This window comes from Lissotriton helveticus, chromosome 2_1, assembly GCF_964261635.1.
Source record: "Lissotriton helveticus chromosome 2_1, aLisHel1.1, whole genome shotgun sequence".
Taxonomy (NCBI): Eukaryota; Metazoa; Chordata; class Amphibia; order Caudata; family Salamandridae; genus Lissotriton; species Lissotriton helveticus.
The window spans coordinates 1,060,033,993-1,060,054,167 of NC_136059.1; the positions used below are offsets into that span (position 1 = coordinate 1,060,033,993).

The 20,175-nt window shown below is 47.2% G+C and overlaps 1 protein-coding gene across 2 annotated transcripts in view; it reads right to left on the reverse strand.

Moving 5' to 3' along the window:
• The window catches only part of VPS13A (vacuolar protein sorting 13 homolog A), a 2,196,319-nt gene that overhangs the window by 2,125,570 nt on the left and 50,574 nt on the right, over positions 1-20,175 (reverse strand). The window lies entirely within an intron of this gene.

Below are 20,175 nucleotides of genomic sequence, written 5' to 3' on the forward strand. Positions count from 1 at the left end.
AAGCCAGCTGAGCTGAGAAAAGCCAGCCCCCATCCAGAGAGGACATTATTTTATACCATAATTATTGGCAGACTACACAAAGATGTAGCATCTTTCAGGAAAACCTGTACGTGATTGGTCCGTCATGATGGCATGAGTTCTCAATACCATGACTCATTCTAAAATCCTGACTTTACCAGTTTTAACAAAAGAAGCATACATGAATAACTACATTTATAAACATTTGCAACATTTACTAGGAAAAATGTTTCATTCTAATTCTCTTCCTTCCACAGCGTAGTCAGATGGACACTTTTAACTAACACTGGTATATTGGCAGAATCACAAGAATGTACAAAGTTCAAAGTGTCCTTGACTCCTTTAGGAAAGCTGGTACAGTCTGCTCATGCTCTCTTCTCTTTAATGCAAGCAATAGCCTTGCTGGATTCACAGGCAGCCATTTAATTGTAGGCCCCGAAAATAAAACAAACACAAAGATAATATTAATTTCATGTTAATCAGCCCATTATGTTTCCCTCCCTCATACTAATACCCCTTATAAATGTTTACATAGCCAAGCTATTAGTTTCAAACAGCTTTTCTATTATTTATGACAAGATGCAAAATAAATGTGCAACATAGCATTTTCATGCATTTAGTGTAAAATTTAAAAGCACACACACAGTTAATACAGCGCACACAGCAACATGCATTAGTGTTTTAGATAGCTTTTCATGCAAAAAAGCATTTAGTCCCCTGTGTAGTGTTTGGTGCATTTGTTAATTCACACACATTATAAAAAGAGGTGTTATTAACTGAAAATATTTATCAAAATATGCAACAAGTCAAAGTCTATTAAGACAGGAATATTAAATTTAGATTGGCAAGGGATGAGCTGGGAAGAGAGAAACACATTCTATTAATCTTCAAAGGTAAAAAGGCCACTTTTCTCTACATTGCAAAAAACACATGTTAATTCAGCAAAAGCATTTCAGACTGAATAGGCCTCACTATCAAGTTTTTCATGTGCCATGTTTTTAACTTGCACCAAAATGTGCGTGGCAATTTAAATGCAGTCTGTCTGTAGCACAAAAAATAAAACAATGCCTGACTGCAGATGAAATCTGCTCCATCACCTGCAATGCCACTACATGCACTTTTACTTATGCATTGAACATAAAAAATACTCCTAAAGCCCATGCAGCAATATGATGTAACCTGCTCCTGAATACTGGTCTGTATAGTGCAACTGGATGTGGAAGTCTTCTCATAAGAATCAGCAATTTTTGTGTGTGTTTTCCCAGAACACTTAGCGCTGCCTTTAATGAAACTAAATAAGAGACCGTAAAAGGTATCGCGCTCATTTCACCCTTTTCACTTTCCTACACGCAGGCACACACAAAATATGGAGAGCAGTTAGGAGAAGGAGGAGGAGACGGGTTAAAAAAAGTACGCTTCCCAGCGTCGGCTAAACATCCTCTGATCCTGAGCACATCACACATGCGTAATTAATAAAAATTAACTTTTACTATGTACCTGTTGCTCACATAAAACATTTGTTGTTGGATGGTTTGGTTCAGAAGTCGACGTTTTCTTCGAGCTTGCTGTTAAAGGAAGTTCATGTTTCATCGTTAGACTCATGCGCAGTGCTGTGTTAACAAGCTCTGGTGGAAGCGTCAAAGGAGATTGTGTGAGATCGGAAGCAGCGCGCTGTTTAATCAGCGGATTGGTTGTTGGTGTTTGTGCACTTGATCTTAAGGTACGTTTGCACTGTTTGGTTAGTGCTCAGAGGAACGTCTTCTTCGCCCTCTAGCACCCTTTGCTGTGTTGGTATTACCGAGTGCTTGCAGGAGCGTAGAGGAACATCCTTTCGCCCTCTTGCTCCCATGTTTTTCCTTGCTGTGAGCATATGCTGAGTCACTCGGATTGGCTTGAACATGTAACAACTAAACCGTTAACCTGTTTCTTTTCCTGGCTGAAAGTCAACGTCAACTTCGCCCTCCTGTCTTTGATCATATCTGGTTCACGAACCTTTGACTGTTAATGGTTCAGCACACAGATAAACGTTTTTTTTCTTCATTCTATTTTAGTTGTGTCACTGTTCTGTATGTTGAAGGGAAGGTAGAGGTGAACTTCACATGGCCAAAGTTTTTTTGTTGCACCTTGTGCAAGTTTGTTATGTTGCTTATCAAACATTTCTTTTTTTTTTGTTTCTTCAGTGTTTTCTTGGTGGAAGTTTCACCTTTGTTTATACACTCCGCTCTGGTGTAGTCTGCATAATTTTACACAATAACTATGCTGTTTGTTTATTCAGCAAGAATGTGGGTGGTCCTATCACCTCTATTTTACTGTTTTAATGCAAAATATCACTGCACTACCCTTTTTCTCATCTTCTCCTGGTGAGCCTGTTATCAAGTGGTCCAAATGGAAGTAGGTGTTTTCGAATTAAGCATGCGTATGTTGTACAAACCTAAATGCTGAAAGGAAGCATGATTTGGTATTACACTGTTCGGGGGCTGAGGGGCAAGATGTTTTAGAAGATTTGCCTGACTTGCGACAATCAGAGGCGCATGACTTGAATGAATTTGAGATTGCCATAGCTAGGTTACGTCACTATCTTCCTAAAGTTAGTACTATATTGGAAAGATATCATTTTGGGTTACGCACTCAAGATCAGGACGAGTCTGGGGAAGAGTTTGTCACTAGTTTAAGGAAGCTTGCTTCCAATTACAAATTTGGTTCAGCAATTGAAGAAAGAATTAGAGATTAATTCTTATTCCATTGCAACAGCGACATGATTTGCAAGGAGTTGTGGATGAAGGATGAGCCGCCTTTAGAAGAAGTTATTTTAGTTGCTAAGTAGGTTGAACATATGTTGAGGGGTGTGGGTGAACTTAAAACTGATAAGGTTCCGAATGCCATGAATAAAGGATACTTGACTGAGGTTTGTGAAGTTAAAACGCAGAAACAGTGGGGTAAGAAGGTAGAAACTGAGGTGAATGGTCAGAGGAAACCAGTGTCATGATTTAATGGTACTTGTTTCAGGTGTGGTATGGTTGGTCACATGGCTAAAGACAGATCTTGTCCTGCCTGGTCTCAGACCTGCAAGATCTGTGGAATCAAGGGTCATTTTGGTGAATGCTGTCGCAACAAGAGCAGAAGAGGTTTTAAAACTAAGACCCAAGAAATGTGTCAGGAGGTGTTGCTACAAGTGGGTGATGGTTTATTTCCTTCAGAGGTTGTTGGCATTAATGGTAAGCAAATCTCCATGAAGTTTGACTATTGCTCTTGTATTACCATCATCTCTAAACAAACCTTTCTTGACGTGTTTGTGGGAGGTAAGGATTTGTTACCTATGGCATACGGGCTGGAGGTTATGGAGGAACAAGGATAGAGATGCTTGGGTATTTTGAAGCTGACATTAGTCTTGGTGCTAAAGTGACATCAGGGAAGATATATGTCTCAGGTCATGGTGACAACCTTTTGGGGTGGGTTCACCAGAGTGTGAGCTAGGTATAAGTTTGCATCCCAACAGAGTTCCCCAGGTCCAAGTTGATGAAGTTTCCATTAGTAATGACAAATTTGTTAAGGACTTTGGTAGTCTATTTCTGAACAGGTTAGGGAAGTTACTAGGATATAAGCATAAGATCAAGCTTAGAACAGAAGCTCGCCCCACTGTGGCTAAAGTTCGCAGAGTTCCTCTCCACATGCAAGCAGCCGTGCAAGAAGAATTGGGGAGGTTGTGTGACTGTGGAGTGATTGAACTAGTGGAAGTAACAGAGTGGTTGGCTCCCATTGTTGTGGCACACAATGGTGACATTCGTCTTTGCGTGAACCTGCGTGCTCTCAACAAGGAGGTGATTGTTGACAAGTTCCCTTTGCCCAACATTGAAGAAATGGTATCTACTTTCACTTGGGCACGGATATTCACAACCCTTGATTTAGTGTCAGCCTACCACCAGGTTGAACTTCATGAAGATTCGCAAGATCTTACAGCGTTTGTTACCCCTTCTGGAACTTATCGGTCAAGGGGATGCCTTTTGGACTGATTTCAGCCGCAAAAGTATTTCTGAGGATTATGGGAAGAATTCTGAAGGATTTAACTGGTGTAAAATGTTATCAAGATGACATTAAGGTTTGTGGGGCATCTGTTGATGAACATGATCACCGAGTGAAAAATGTTTTGAGGAAGCTGGTCCAACCCTCAAGGCAGATAAGTGCAGATTTGGTGTTTCTGAGGTCAACTATCTGGGATACAAAATCTCAGAGTCTGGTATTAAGCCACGCTCTGAACTTGTAGAGACTATTAAATTGTTAGAAGCTCCCAAGTCAAGGGAGGAGCTGGCTTCTTTGCTTTTTTCCTTGGCATGGTTGAATATTACAGCAAATTTATTAAGAGACTTTGCGAGTCAGACATTTTGCATGAGGAAACTGTTAAGGAAAATGTGGAATTCATGTAGGACTTGCAATGTGCCACAGAGTTCTCTGTTGTGAAACATAAGTTAAGTGATGCTTGTTGTTTGAAAGCCTACGATCGTCTGGGTGACACGCGTGTAGTGTGTGATGCCAGTTCTAAGTGTTGGGGGCTTTATTGATTCAAGTCAAAGATGGTAAGGAGAATTTGATAGCCTACATGTCACAGACGTTTGAGAGATGCAGAATGCAATTACTCGGTCATCGAGAAGGAATCACTCGCAGTTCATTGGGCTGTTAACAGGTTCAAGCAATTTTTGTGGGGTACCAGATTCACTGTTTATACTGACCACAAGCCTTTATTTGGGATATTCTCTAAGAAAGAACTTGACTCTATCTCCGCACGTATCAGGAGATAGGTAGTTAGCATGCAAGAATTCAGGTTTGATGTACTATATGTTCCAGGAGCAAGCAATCACTCCGCTGATTGTTTGTCCAGGTTGTTGAATATCCCCACTTCCGATGTGTTCGTGAGTGATGACTTGGATGAAGATAAAGTGGTGATTGTGTGTGAAGTTTCTGATGGAACCTCTTCCGAAAGAGTGGTTGGACGAGTTGCTTCTGGATGAAGAGAGGACTCAGGTTATCCAGGTTGTGAGTTCGGGTAAATTAAGCTCTACTGAGTTGGGATGTTACAAGGCAAGGTGGGAAAAAATTCTTGAAGAACTAGCTGTCAACGGAGGATTTTTGTTGAGAGGAACGAGGTTAATTCCACCCAGTAATTTAAGAGAGAGTTCTGCAGCTTGCTCATGAGGGTCACATGGGCATTGTGAAAACCAAGGCAAGACTTCGGAGAGACTTCTGGTGGCCTTCTCTTGACCATGACGCTGAGTGTATGGAATGTGTAACTTGTGACAAAGGTCTCAAAACTAATCAGTTACCTATGGTTTGTCGTGTTCTTCCAAAATACACCTGGGAGGAGGTTGCGATGGACATTTTGGGACCCATTAAGGGTGAACATGCCACTCTCTTAATTATTGTGATAATGGACTTGTATTCCAGGTGGGTAGAGGTGTTGTGTGTAGAAAAGATTTCTTCCTCTGCAGTGATCAGATTTCTTGAGGGTGTGTTCAAGATAGGGAGTTTCCCAGATTTTTACTCACAGATAAAGGAGTTCAATTTTGCTTGAATGAGACTGACACTTACCTGAAGGAGTGTGGTATTGCGCATAGAAAGGCTGCTTTGTGTCATCCTGAATCAAATGGTGCTATTGAGAGGGTGATCAAGACAATGAAAGAAGGCATACAGCTGGCGAGTGAATAATCTGGATTGGAAGAAAGAGTTGTCCAATAGGTTGGCTGGCTATCGTTTTTCTCTACATGGTTCCACTGGAAAATCCCCTTTAGAATTATTCAAGGGACGTACTCCCTCAACACGCATGTGTCCTGGTTGGATGTTCTGGAACAAAGGCTAGGTTAATAATAGACCGGGTTAATGGAGGGAGAAGGAGATTTTGGCTCAATATAAGAGAAAGGAGTATTTTCACACTAGCAAGCATGTGAGAAATGTTGTGGTTAAGGTGTGTGATTTTGTGAAAGTTAGAGCATCCAAAGGGTACTCAAATTGGTCCAGGTTTACAAGGAAGCTGCAAGTGATCAAATGTTTCAACAATGCTGTTAAAACTCATGATGTTCACATATGGAACAAGTCCAGCGTTTCTGTTCTTAAACAGCCACTTGCACCCTTACTTCCTGTCCCCTCTAATCCACATCTGGTTGGAAGTGGGTTGGGTGGTTCTGACCAGCATGTTGCTCCTGGCTGTTCTCCTGCAACTCACAGGAAGAGTGCTAGAGTGATCAGGAAGCCTGCATATCTTAATGGTTTTGTTGTTTGATGGTTTTTTTCAGGCATGTTCTCACCTCTTTGTTCATTTTTGTTCTCCTGATTTTCTTATGCGATTCACTGATATCGTTTTATTTCCCCTGGGCGGGTGCTGGGTTCAGGTTCTTATTCTGTTTTGTTTTGTATGGGAGGGAGAAGTGTGGCATGGAGCCTCGTGCAGGTGGTCAGCCATGGAAACTTGGGGAAGGAGTGTTGGGGAGGTTTTGAAGACCTGAGGCAGGAGGAAGTTACAATAGACTTGCCGTTGGATGAGGTGACATCGAATAAACTAAACCTTACCTTCATACTCTCGTTCTCCCTTCGTCTTCTGTGCACCAAAGTGGTCCTAACAGTGGATGTGGAAGAAATGGGAGGCTTCCAGATGAAATTCACCTCATTAGGAAGAACAAGGTCTCCAAACTGGCGCACACTGGATTTTTACAAATAACATTGAGTTTTTGATCCTAAATGCAGTTTGATGAAACGGGTTTGCTTTCTGTTAATGACTTCTTTAAATATACATTAAACTTGCAACATATGCAATATTTGTTTTTGAAAGGATTGCATGATTCTTTTTTTTTTTTCAGAGGAAATAGAAGATATGTTTTTACAATTTTAACCACGCATGGATGAGTGATGATACCGATTATTGGTGAACAGTACGTTTTATTTATGTGACAAAGAATATGTTGGCATTGTAATCTTCGAGATTCTGCAACAAATTCAAGCTCTACACAATTTTACATAGCTGTATATGTAACATGAAAGATATCTCTAAAACCTAAGTCTGATTTTGGGCATCACATTAGATGCTAGCATTTCTATTGGATATTTATGCCTAACATTAGTGAGAAAAAAAAACCAATGTGATTAAAGATACTTTCATAAGTAGAAGTTTGTGAGTCACCCTGATAAGTCTGCTATTAAGTGTGCACGATATCCAGAGTGGATGAGTACGAATTGAAAGAAATCCTGCACTGTTGTCTTGAGGGGCGCAAGATACCCAAGTGGGTGAGCATGGGTTGAAAGACACACAAAATGATTTTGTGAGAGCAAGATACCGAGTTGGTGGGCATGGGCAAAAATACACCCTGTGATGTTTCCAAGATATCCCGAATGTGTAGCTGTGAGTTGAAAGACACCCTTTACAGTATTGTTTGCTACCGTTTTATATTTGGGTTGAAAATCGCCCTGTTATGTTATTGTTTTGTCACTGACAAGTAAAATTAGGAGTGGGTGGAGAGTGGCCCCTCCTGGTTACGTATTCAGAAAAATACACCAACAGCATTAATGCTGTGTAAATGTGTAAGTTGAAAGAGACCTTTTTGAACTTTGAAGAAGAAACATCATAGTTGGGGTTGAGAGATAACTGTTCCCGGCAAGTGTTTTGTTGCTTTCTTTTTGCAGGGTGGAGTGATGCCCCAGCAATTGTGTTTTTGTCCTTTTTAGGTCGAGCCTGTCCCATTCCGCAGGAATGGATAGGATCGAATTCATGTCGGCAAAATCCTCTTCAAACTAAGGGGTTTCAGCCCGGCGTTTTCTTGCAGTTCACGTGAACATGCACGAGCACCTCCCCTCTCTCTCCCCGCAAACACAGCCTTGCCGTAGCAGCACTCCTCCCACACCAGCACCTCCCCCCTCCCACACCAGCACCTCCCCTCTCTCTCCCCGCAAACACAGCCTTCCTTTAATTTCTCCTCCCCCTCCCCAGCCAGCTTCCCCCAGGCCGTGTTCCCTCAGATATGCTATTGCATATCGTTTGCTACCTCTTGTATTTTGTTGCTCTTGATACTTGCACAACTGTCACTATTGTCTCATGTAACATAACGTTTGCTTTTGTAACATGCTCACTTGTAATTTTGGCTTCATGTATCTAAAAACGCCTCCCTCGCGCTCCTTTCTCCCTCTCTCCCGCTGCCTAGTCCTCCCACCCCCTCCCTCTCCAGCGCGCGCTCCACTCGCATCTGCCTGCTGCTCCCCCGCCCACCCCCCCTACTCCCCCAACCAGCAATGCCGAGAAGCTTGTTTCCTCTAAGAACATATCGTTTGCTACCTCTTGTATTTTGTTGCTCTTGATACTTGCACAACTGTCACTATTGTCTCATGTAACGTAACGTTTGCTTTTGTAACATGCTCACTTGTAATTTTGGCTTCATGTATCTAAAAACGCCTCCCTCGCGCTCCTTTCTCCCTCTCTCCCGCTGCCTAGTCCTCCCACCCCCTCCCTCTCCAGCGCGCGCTCCACTCGCATCTGCCTGCTGCTCCCCCGCCCACCCCCCCCACTCCCCCAACCAGCAATGCCGAGAAGCTTATTTCCTCTAAGAGCATATCGTTTGCTACCTCTTGTATTTTGTTGCTCTTGATACTTGCACAACTGTCACTATTGTCTCATGTAACGTAACGTTTGCTTTTGTAACATGCTCACTTGTAATTTTGGCTTCATGTATCTAACAAGCATTGGCATTGCCAATAGGTCTCGCTTGTGGGACCTTAGAAGTATTTAGTTTTGCAGCACAATATCCGATTATGGAACTCGGATATTGTGCTGCAAAACTAAATACTTATAAGGTCCCACAAGCGAGACCTATTGGCAATGCCAATGCTTGTTTATTTATTTCTCTGGTAATCAGAATTCCAAGCTGGTGCATAATTGTAGTGTTGTGGATCACTTATATTTTTTGCAATGTGTGTGGCTGTTCATTGTTGTAGTGGTCGTTGAGAAATGGAAATGATTGGTTATTGGTATGGTGTTTCTTGCAGTTCTGTATGTTGTTCATTGGAGTTGTATCTGCTTGGTCATATAGGTGGTGTGGGTGGTTGCAGTTGTTTATGTGTGAAGGTTTGTAGATGTGTTTTATAGTATCTTGAGTTGGGTGTAAGTGTGAATGTTTCATTAGTTTATTGCTGTTTTTCAGTTTATTCAGAGTGCAATTATTTGTTGATTCATAGGGAAGGAGGTGTGTGGTGTTCTGTCGGACAGGAGCACACATCTAGTGACATCAAATAATGCCAAAGTGATATGGTCAAGTCAAGTCAATAATACTTTTATTTGATTTCGTAAAAAATCATAAAAGAATGGAAAAAACACAATACAGAATTGTTTAAAATGGGGGTTTGAAAAGTACAAAAGATTAAAACACAGTTCGGTCATGTACTCAATCGTCATAAATGGTTAAAATAATAAGTATTACATTTGTAATCAGTACAATTTTAAAAGATGCGAGGCGGGTCAATTAGCAAAAATCGAAAAATTGTGCCAGTGCAGATGAGCAGAGTCCAAACAGTCTTGTCAAAGCCACTCAAGTTAATTCATATTTGTTATCTAATTCTTTGGCTGCCATTTTCCAAAACGTAATAATTTTGCAGGATAGTTCGATTAAGATGTCTCCAAGGCATTGTATGACTGCAGCTCTGCATGTCCTTAATCGGTTTTGCCTGAAAATATCGCGAAGGACAATTTTCGAATTTCTAGAAGCGAGGGGCAGATGCATAGGAGGTGTAATAGTGTCTCCTCTCCTAGTCAGCACAAACAGCATTCTTTTGTCGGCCATGTACACTTCCATTTCGGGGTTAGATCCTTCGTGGGGAATGACCCCAACCATAACATTGTCAGATAGTGCTTTTTACGATGTGTAAAGTGTTATGACGAATACGATTGTGGTTTCAGCATCTGATAAGATGGAATCACTGCCCAAGCATGATTTTTCTTGGAGAAGGCAGTTTTGTCCATTAACAGTGAGATTCGTTTAGTTGAACTAGTCACTGCATTTTTGAACCCAGAGTAGGAGGTGGTTGTATGCCATGCCTCTTCGAGATGTAGGTCCGCGAGTGAGTCTTTTAAAACATATGACGATGGAATTATTTAGCCTCGCTTGCTTATCCATTTCCTCCCAGCAAAAGTGGGCTAAAGTGTTATCTTCTGCTTGCTTCATCCGCCAATAATATTTGACCACCGGCCCTTGTCTGGCTGGTCTTTGGTTTTTAAGCCCTTACTCCAGTCGAATTTGTGCCTGAGAGATGTGCCGGGGATTAAAAACAGACTCTTAAAGAAACTCGACTGGGCTTGGTTTAAGGCGGTTAAGGCGGCAGCATCTTTTTTTTCTGTTTAAATTTGGTTTATTGATTTCCATGACATCAAACACAGAGCAATACGACAAACATAATCCCAAAGGGTCCCCCCCCCCCCCGGGAACCAGTGCTGTATCCCCCCTCTGCCACAAGGAGAAAGCCACAAAGCTGCCAGGTTGTGAGATGTGTCCATGACTGCAGGTAGAGGAAAGCCCTCGGGCAGTATTGCATCAGGATGCCCCATAAACAAACAACCCCTCCACCCTACCCCCCGCCCCGATCCCCCCCTTTTGGTGCGTCGCATCGGTCTTCAGGTAGAGGATCAAGAACCGGGCTACGTGGTCTCTAACATGAGGGCTCGCCTCTCTCGTGAGCTCATCCGTGAGTCGTAACAACCTGAGGTATTTCGGGCACGTAAGTTCATTGAGTTCCCCAGCTAGCAATGCAAGGAGAGGCTGCCAGATAGTGCTAAAGGAGTCTGAAGTCTGGTTTAAAGTCGCCTGAATCCGCTCCATACCTAGTATGTACCAGAGCCTGTGAAGCCAGCCCGTGTGTAGGTCTCCGTGTGGTGCCCCATAACGAGAGAATGTGATGAAGCGCTGCCCCTATCGCTAGCCCCATCTGTCGCTCTCTAGTCGATTTAAGTGGAAACGTCAAGGCATTCGGAAGGCCCAGTAGTGTATAAGCAGGGAACCAGGGTATCTCGGTCTCAAAATGGTTGTCTAGGTCGTCAAGTACTTCCTTCCAGTAATCCGTCACCCCCTCACACTCCCACAGCAAGTGAGTCAGCGTCCCCACCTCACCGCACCCCTTCCAGCATGAGGAGCTGTGTTTGGGATTACTCTGATGTAGCCCAGCCGGCGTCAGGTGCCAGTAGTATGCGATCTTAACTGCGGACTCCCTACTTGTCACGTTCCTGGCGGTATGGTGGGCTCTATGGTAAATGTCTCGCCACTCTTTATCCATTATGGTCCTCCGTTTCCCAACGCTTCTGGCCTGCATAGCGTAAGAGAGAAGGGGTTGTGCTTAACATTTTATACAAGTCAGTAATCGCTTGTCTGTCCGTATTTTTTGTGATAAGCCACTTCTCATAGCTTGTGAGACGGCAGCTCACATGGGGCAAAACGGCTTGCTGTGTTAGACAGTGCCGATTCTGGAAATATTGAAACCACCTTGGCCTTACCCGGGTATACATCTCTTGCAAGGCGTCCATCTGGAGAAAGCCATCCAGGTCAAACAGGTGGCCAGCCGACCTGCACTCTGAGGCTCGCCATTGGCCAAACGCCTGAGGCTCTACCGCCGTGTTGTCAAACAGTGAAGTAATGGGCGAGGGAAAAGTAGTGAGGCCCCTGGAGACCGATACCGCGTCCCACACCTTAAGAAGTGAGCGAGTGATTGGTGACTTTTTAAGATAAGCCGGCCTATCCGAACGCTTCAGGAAGGGGACTTTCCAGAGCGACATTTGAGACATCGCGCGGTGCTGGAAAAGCCACCTCTTTTCCGACTGCAGGTGATTTCACTCCAAGAGGTAGCGAAGCTGGGCCGCCTGGAAGTATCGTAATAGGTCAGGGATGCCCAGTCCTCCCTCCGCCGGAGCCCGTCTAGCCAAATCCCTGCGGAGCTGCAGGAGCTTTCCCGCCCAAACAACCTGTCTTATGGCGTCCTGCATTTCCTGGAGCATCCCTATCGGTGGAGTCACTGGGATGGTTTGAAATACCTAGAAGATCTTGGGCAACAGGGACATTTTAATCGCCGCTACTCGCCCCAGCCAGGATAGTGGCTGTTGCTGCCATGTCCTTAGATCCCCCTGAATCTGAGCAAAAAGCGTTGCGTTGTTTTGTTCAACCGTATGTGCTGTGCTAGGCGTCAAGGTGATCCCCAGGTACGGCACCGACATATGCGATGTGAGGCCCCCAAATTGTCGCTGACCCCCTGCTGAATTCCGGGCGTTACGGCCTTAAAAGTAGAATCATGGATTTCCCTATATTCATTTGAACCCCGAGACTCTCCCAAAGGCCTCCATTTCGGTGATAAAGGCAAGCACAGAACGTACGTGGTTGTCCGCCGCCGCCAGTATGTCATCGGCACATAAGCTGATGGTGTGCGGCTCACCACCAAACGTTACACCAGTGATATCCGGATTGTCCCGGACCTTTTGTGCAAACAGTTCTATGTAGAGCGTAAATAATAGGGGTGAAAGCGGGCACCCTTGCCTGGTGCCCCGCTTGTTAGCAAAGGGTTGCGATCCAATGCCATTAACTCGGATCGTCGCCTGAGGGTTGTCATAGCAGCTGGCGACCCATGCACGGAAGCATTCCCCTACGCCAAAGAGCGCCAAGGTTTTATCTAGGTATCTCCAGTCCACCCAGTCGAACGCCTTCTCAGCATCGACGGATAAGAGGGACGCATCCAAACCATTAAAGTGGGCTTTATCTAGAACATGAAGTAGACGCTTGGTGTTGACGCTACACTGCCGATTGGGAATGAAACTCGATTGATCGGGCTCAATAATGCCCAGCAGGCATGGTCCGAGCCTCGCTGCCAGAATACCCGTGAAGATTTTAAGATCCAGCTTGAGCAAGGAGATGGGCCTGTACGTGGCACAGTGTGAGGTGTCTTTACCCGGCTTTGCCAGGACAGTAATATGCGACGCCAGCATATTAGATGGAATTAATCCAGGTCCCCGGAAGGAGTTAAACAACTTGGTGAGAACGGGTGCCAATAATGGACAGAAAGCTTTGTAAAAGCCAGCGGAGAAGCCGTCCAGCCCAGGTGCTTTCAGGGGCTTTAGGTGCGCTATCGCCGAGATCACCTCCTCTGTCCGTATCGGGGTATCCAGGGAAAGCGTGCTAGCTCCATTAAGCGCCATGATCTCAGCTTCACGTAGGTAAGCATCCAGCCCTCAGGATCCGAAGATGTGTCCGCAGCATAGAGCGTAGCATAAAATGCCCGGAACGATTCTGCAATTTGCTCATCCTCATACAGCGTTTCCCCCCCCTGACCCTGTATACTGGAGATTTTAGATCGTTGGATCCTCGCCCTCAGTTTGCTGGCCAATAGGCGCGCCCCGTCTTATCCCCTCCCATGGAATATGTATGTTTTAAACGTAAGGCTGCATATTCTGCGCGGTCGAGATCGAGGCTCACTAGCTGTGCCCTGGCTGCCTTTAGCCATCGCCAGATTCTAGGGGCCCCAGTCCGTCTGTGTACCCGTTCCAACTCCAGCACCTGCGCTGAGAGAGCTTGTCGTCTATCTCTTCGTTCTCAAGCTTCTGCTGCTGCGATTGCTACGAGTTCCCCGTGTACTACAGTTTTTAGCGCCCCCCATACCGCTGTCTCGGGAACTTGTGTATTGTCATTAAGGCGTAAGTAATCCGAAATGCTCTTATGTAATTGCTGTGTGACCCCCTTGCGCTGCATTACGGCTTCCCTAAGGTGCCATCTGCCGCTATGTGATTTCGTGGAGGGGACTGATAGTTGAAGTGTGACTGCGTCATGGTCAGAGAGTGCGACTGGGATAATGTCCGTGTCCTTGACTAAGGCCGCCAAGTCAGTGGTCCCTAAGAAGTAATCCAACCTAATATGCTAGCATACGTGTTATGCACATGAGAGTAGAAAGAATACCCTGTGGAGTGAGGATGTCCCTCCCGCCAAACGTCCAGGAAGCCTCTACTAGTCAACCACTGCTTGCCATCAGCTGAGATTGCCCCCGTGGCACTGAAGCGGTGGCCCGACCTATCCCTGTCCTGGTACATCACCAGATTAACATCTCCTCTCACCAATGTAAACCTCCACTGAACAGCTAGGACATCCGCAAGGGCACCTGTCAGAAAACGTTCTTGCTTGGTGTTGGGGGCATATATTTACCCAATAACCAATGATCTGTCCCCCACCCGAACATTGTACGCCAGGAGCCTACCTTTGAGTTCTGCAACCTTGTCACCCACTTGGCCCTGGAAATGTCTTGCAAAGAGAATAGCTACCTTTTTCTCCGCGGTGGAAGAGTAGTACTGTAGGGGGGAAGGCCCTGGAGCGCATGCGGTGCCAGTCCCAAGTGTGTCTCTTGTAGCAGGCAGATCGAGGCCCCCGAATTCTCTAGAAAAGATATGATGGCCCTCTGTTTTATGGGGTTGTTCAGCCCTTTCACGTTCAATGTGAGAATATTCAGGACGTCCTTAGCCATGGTGGTATCTGTGTCTTACCCCCCCCTGCTTTGCCCATTCCCCCCAGTATTGCGACACCGGAGCCCACTCTCCCCACCCTCGCCCCCCTTCCCCCATCCCACACCCCCCTCCCCCACCAACCCCAAACCCAAACATCCCCCTTCCCCCCTACCCAGTCCTGAACTCCCCTCCCCCCCACAGTCCTCCCTCATCTCCCTAACCCCAACTCCGAACCCCCAGGCCCAATAATCCGTGGTGTAGGCCTGTGGTGAAGTTATCTGTTGGAACGAGCAGTTTTGGCGCCTCTTGCGGCCCCCCCGCCCGCCCCCTCCGGGCTTTACAATGATATAGTGCATTTGAACCCCCCCTAGCGCAAATAACTCAGGCTTTGTGTAAAGTGTCTCTGGAGACTTCCTGACGGGCTCGGGTCCTCTCGGTCAATATAGTGTGCTGGTCTAGCTTCAGAACTGTGGACGGAGAGCGCCTGCGGGGGACCGTCTGCCAACCTCTCCTAGATTGTGGCTGGGATGTCCCCGGAGAGGCGGGACCCTCCGCCTGCTCGATCCCCAACAGGGCACAGGTGTCTTGGAGAGATCGTAGTTGATGCAAGGTGCCGTTCCATTTAAAGATAATTCGAAAGGGGTGGCCCCAGGAGTAAGGGATTCCTTTGTCACATAAGAAGTCTGTGGCCACTTTAAATGACTTCCGCTTCTGGAGCGTAATGACCGATAGGTCGTGATACAGGGCAACTGACTTCCCCTGGTATTGTATTGGCCGTTTCTACCGTGCTTCTCTAAGAATCCGCTCCTATAGTGGAAAATCTGGAAGAAAGGCCTAGTTATCGGGAGGGGGCGCGGGCGCCGGCGCCCGGCAACCCCACTCTGTGCGCTCTGTCAATCCCGACTTCAAAGTCTGCCGATTCCCCCAAGATGTCCCGGAACAGGTCCTGCAGATATCCGGCGCCATCCGACCCTTCCTCCTTGATAGGAACGCCACGGACTTGTTTGTTATTGCGCCGAGATCTATTTTCCAAGTCTTCCACATGGGCTTGCAGATCGACCTGTTGATCCTTCAATCGAAGGATTTCTTGCTGGAGCTGCTCCACCTCTTCACTCCGCGCTTGGTCCGCCTCTTTGATGGCCACTACCCTCTCTCCCAGGCCATCAACATCCTGACGCAATTCCCGGACCTCCCCCGCTATCTCCTGCTTGAGCGTCTGGAAATCCTCCCGTAAGGAGTTGAACAGAGATTCAAGAAAGGATTTTATAATTGGCACCTCCCCTTCGCTGGGGTCACTGTGCTGTTGCGGCGAGGCGGACGGGCCTTTGTCACTTCTGGGCTGGCCCTTGCCAAGCATCTCCGGGAGCGTGCGTTCCCCTTTTGTCCGCTGGCCGGCCAGGATGCTGAGCCTGCCTCTGCTCCTATTGTTCCTGCAGGCTCCTACCATGATGATTCCACTCAGACCCCGAAAAGGGTTCACCGTGCCACAGCGACTCCCCTCGCTTGTGTGCTCGCTGGGCTCCTGTGCGCTATGGGCCGGAGGTCGAACGGTGTCAGGAGCAACCGTGCAACTCTTGTTTGGGCGACCCCGGTCACTGCACCAAGTTACCGTTTACTGCTGCCTTTGGTCTCACTCCCGCACCGGTTACTCTGAGGCTCCCGGGGGTATCTCCCCCCTCGTGACTGTCTGTGGGGGCCCGTAGGCTGGTCTGCGGTCAACTGTCCCTCTCCAGTGTAATCGCCAGGCCGATGGGGTAAACAGGGCCCAGCAAGCTGTACCTCCATGGACTTGTTCGCTCGCTGCCTCCGCTGCCCGTGCCAGATCGCCCTGTAGGCTGGCGATGTTGCGGGGGGCCACCCGTCCAGTACTCCTATCACTCCCCGAAGTGGGGGCCCCCAAATGCAAGCGCTATTAACTCCAGTCCCCAGGAGGTCGGTGCGCTTAAGATGCACTCTTTGGGCGGGGTGGTGTTGCACACGCCACTCGCCCTGTCATTAAGCACGTCCCCACTCGCCGAACTGATGTCCTTTGGTGCCGGGTACCCCCTCTCAGGGCCCGCCGCGGAGATCACCGCCTCACTCCCGTAAATGCTGTCGCTTCTTGGCCTGTTAAGCAGCGCCCTCCGCTGTGCTTGTATAGGCTGGTGGGCCCCCTCAGTGCCCCTCTGAACACTCCCGTTGACAGGCCCCTGGTTGCGTAAGTCCCCACTTCGCACCGCCGGCTTTCGCAAAATGGCGCTGGAGCTCTGTGATAGGCCCTGGCACTCTGCACCGCCGCTCCCGCCTTCTTACCGCTGCTCTTTATAGACGCCATACCGGTACAAAAGGGGGTGGTGATGGACGGAGCATCTGAACCAATCAAACACTCACACCCAGTCAGAAGATCTGGGTTTGATCCATCACCGTTCTTTAGCCCACTCTGCCACCCCAGTTCAGACATGGCTATATGCGAATCAGTCTGACCCTGTGCCTCATGGGAAAAGTCCAGCCCGAACTGCCAAGCCATGCCTTCCCTGGACCGGAAACAAGCTTCCGAGGACCGGTTTCTGGCATTCCAGCCATCTTCAGCCCGGCTTGCTTGAATCCAGTGGCAAAGTGAGCAAGGGACTCACGTCTGAGAATACCCTGCCACACTTATGGCGGCCAAAGCGGTACAAAAGGGGGTGCTGATGGACGGAGCATCTGAACCAATCAAACACTCACACCCAGTCAAAAGATCTGGGTTTGATCCATCACCGTTCTTTAGCCCACTCTGCCACCCCAGTTCAGACATGGCTATATGCAAATCAGTCTGGCCCTGTGCCTCATGGGAACAGTCCAGCCAGAACTGCCAAGCCATGCCTTCCCTGGACCGGAAACAAGCTTCCGAGGACCGGTTTCTGGCATTCCAGCCGTCTTCAGCCCGGCTTGCTTGAATCCAGTGGCAAAGTGAGCAAGGGACTCACGTCTGAGCATACCCTGCCACACTTATGGCGGCCAAAGCGGTACAAAAGGGGGTGGTGATGGACGGAGCATCTGAACCAATCAAACACTCACACCCAGTCAAAAGATCTGGGTTTGATCCATCACCGTTCTTTAGCCCACTCTGCCACCCCAGTTCAGACATGGCTATATGCAAATCAGTCTGACCCTGTGCCTCATGGGAACAGTCCAGCCCGAACTGCCAAGCCATGCCTTCCCTGGACCAGAAACAAGCTTCCGAGGACCGGTTTCTGGCATTCCAGCCTTCTTCAGCCCGGCTTGCTTGAATCCGGTGGCAAAATGAGCAAGGGACTCACGTCTGAGCATACCCCCTTTTGTACCGCTTTGGCCGCCATAAGTGTGGCAGGGTATGCTCAGACGTGAGTCCCTTCCTCACTTTGCCACTGGATTCAAGTAAGCCGGGCTGAAGAAGCTGGACTGTTCCCATGAGGCACAGGGTCAGACTGATTGGCATCACCACCCCCCTTTTGTACCGCTTTATAGACGCCAAGCCTGCGCCCGATCTGTTTCGCACCGATGGAGCCCTGAGAGGAGGCCCCTGAGCTCTCCTCCCAGCCACCGGGCGCGGCTAGGCACTTCCGCCTCTTGCTGGGCCCTGGGCCCAGAGCCCCGGGGCTCGATTTGCGCGCCGCCGGCTCCCGCGCAGCACCACGGCCGCCCGCCCATCTCCTCTCACCTCCAACAGGCACCGGGCGGCCGCCAGCCGGTTCTCTTTGAAGTGGTCTTCGGCTCTTGTCCCTGCAGCCTCTGGAACCCGCAGTGCGTCTCCAGGGGACCCCCCGGGCCTCCTGCAACTTCGGAGCGCCCTCGGCTCTTCTCAGCCCCCCGCAGGTATCTGCTGATCACCAGGGCGCCATTTCGGAGCTCACCGCGGCGAGGCCGAAAATCCTTTACGCAGCCTCTTGCTGCCCCGCACTACCACCACAGGGGCACCGGACTGCTCACCAGCACTTCCCCAGCCCTCCACGCTTTGTTGTGGGGGGAATAAAGCAAATTTCAGCCCCGGAAGGGTTTGTCTCAGGGAACCTGCGGGTTCTGCAACCGACTAGGTCGCCATCTTGGCCACGCCCCCACGGCAGCTTCTTTTGTGTTCATGATTTCCGACCCATACGATATTGTTGGTATGAATTTTACAGCAATTACCTTCAGCAGTTGCCCGGTTCAATAGTCTTAACTTCCTCTCTAGAATTTTAAAGGCGTAGAGAAGTTGTTTTGCTTTCATTTTGCCTTGGTCCAGCTACTGATTAAAGTTAAGGTTGTGATCGAGTTGAAACCCTAGCTAAAGTGATATGGGTTATTTGGCAGGCAGTTAGCCAGATATATGAGAGCCGAGTTTGGAATTGCATCTGCTCCTGTGAGGTAATTTCAGCATTTGTGTAACTTATATTAAACCTTCTCCTAATCAAGGCACATATCTGAATGTTGTTTCACCAACATGTTTTACAATATAGTCATGGCCAAAAAAAAAATGTTTAGACCAACAAACTTGAGGTCTCCTTTGCTCCAAGCAAATACACAACCCACAATGCACACCCTCATCCTGTATCGTGAGTCACATTAACGGGAGTTATAAGAGGCAGTATCATTTATATGGTTTATACATACCATATTCTGGGGCACTTGTTAGACGGGGGCAGAAGTTTGAGATAGTGGTTTATATGGTATGATAGGAATATAGTTGGAAAGGTTTAGTGATTAAATGTATGATTCTATACATCTACCTACATATATAATACAATGAACCGACATCCAAATATGAATGTCACATCAAAGCAGCACAACGGAACGTACTATTGAACCTCTGTATCTCCCTGGAATACTGAAAAAGATAGGTGCCTTATGTATGAAGCATATCCATATCTAATTACTAAAAGTGAATACATTCTGTTTACATAAGCCACCTGTAAATTGGGCTCTAGCTGTGGTTTTTAACTTAAGCATTAAACCAGAAGAAACAGGTCTGACCATGTTATCAAACACAACCCTTGGTCTCTTTAAATAGACAAGGAAACGACAATACACTTCAAGGGGTAAAAATTAATGAGGTGATGTCATTTAGTTTAACTGGAGGAATAATTGTATTAAAGACGCCATTTTGCTTTGAAAAGTACAAATAATGTTGTACTTTTCTCTTCTCTGCTGCTGGCTCATATTTCTCCCATTTAGTGAATTAATGAGGTGAAGGTTTTGGTGTTTGGAATTAAAATGTGTGTTGGCACTTGGCAGTTATGCTTCACACAAAAAGGCATACTTTTCGCTACTCGACTGAAAGACAAATGGAAAAAAAACCCTCTCTGCCAAGAGTCAGCCTGGCTGCCAGGAAGATTTCACGCAGCACTAGCATAAGCAGCCCCCATGTTGTAGTGTTTTCCACGATCAACATCTTTATTGCCCGCCCTTGGATGAAAGGAGTGTCTTACGCTTCTTCACGCAGCTAACCTCAAGGAACTCGCCCAAATACCGCAGCGGCAAATATTTGGACCACTCCCCGTATTGGATGCTCAGGTTATCAAACAATTTTAATGATGGTAGTTTAAACAATGAAAAAAAAGAAAAATCAACCACTGTACGGAGTGATGTCGTAAAACACACTGCCCATCATTTGCACCCCTCCCCAGTAGCTTTGCCTATTTACCAAAGATTTTCCCAGGTGCATTCCGGGGATGTGTAATCCACTTTTACACCGAGGG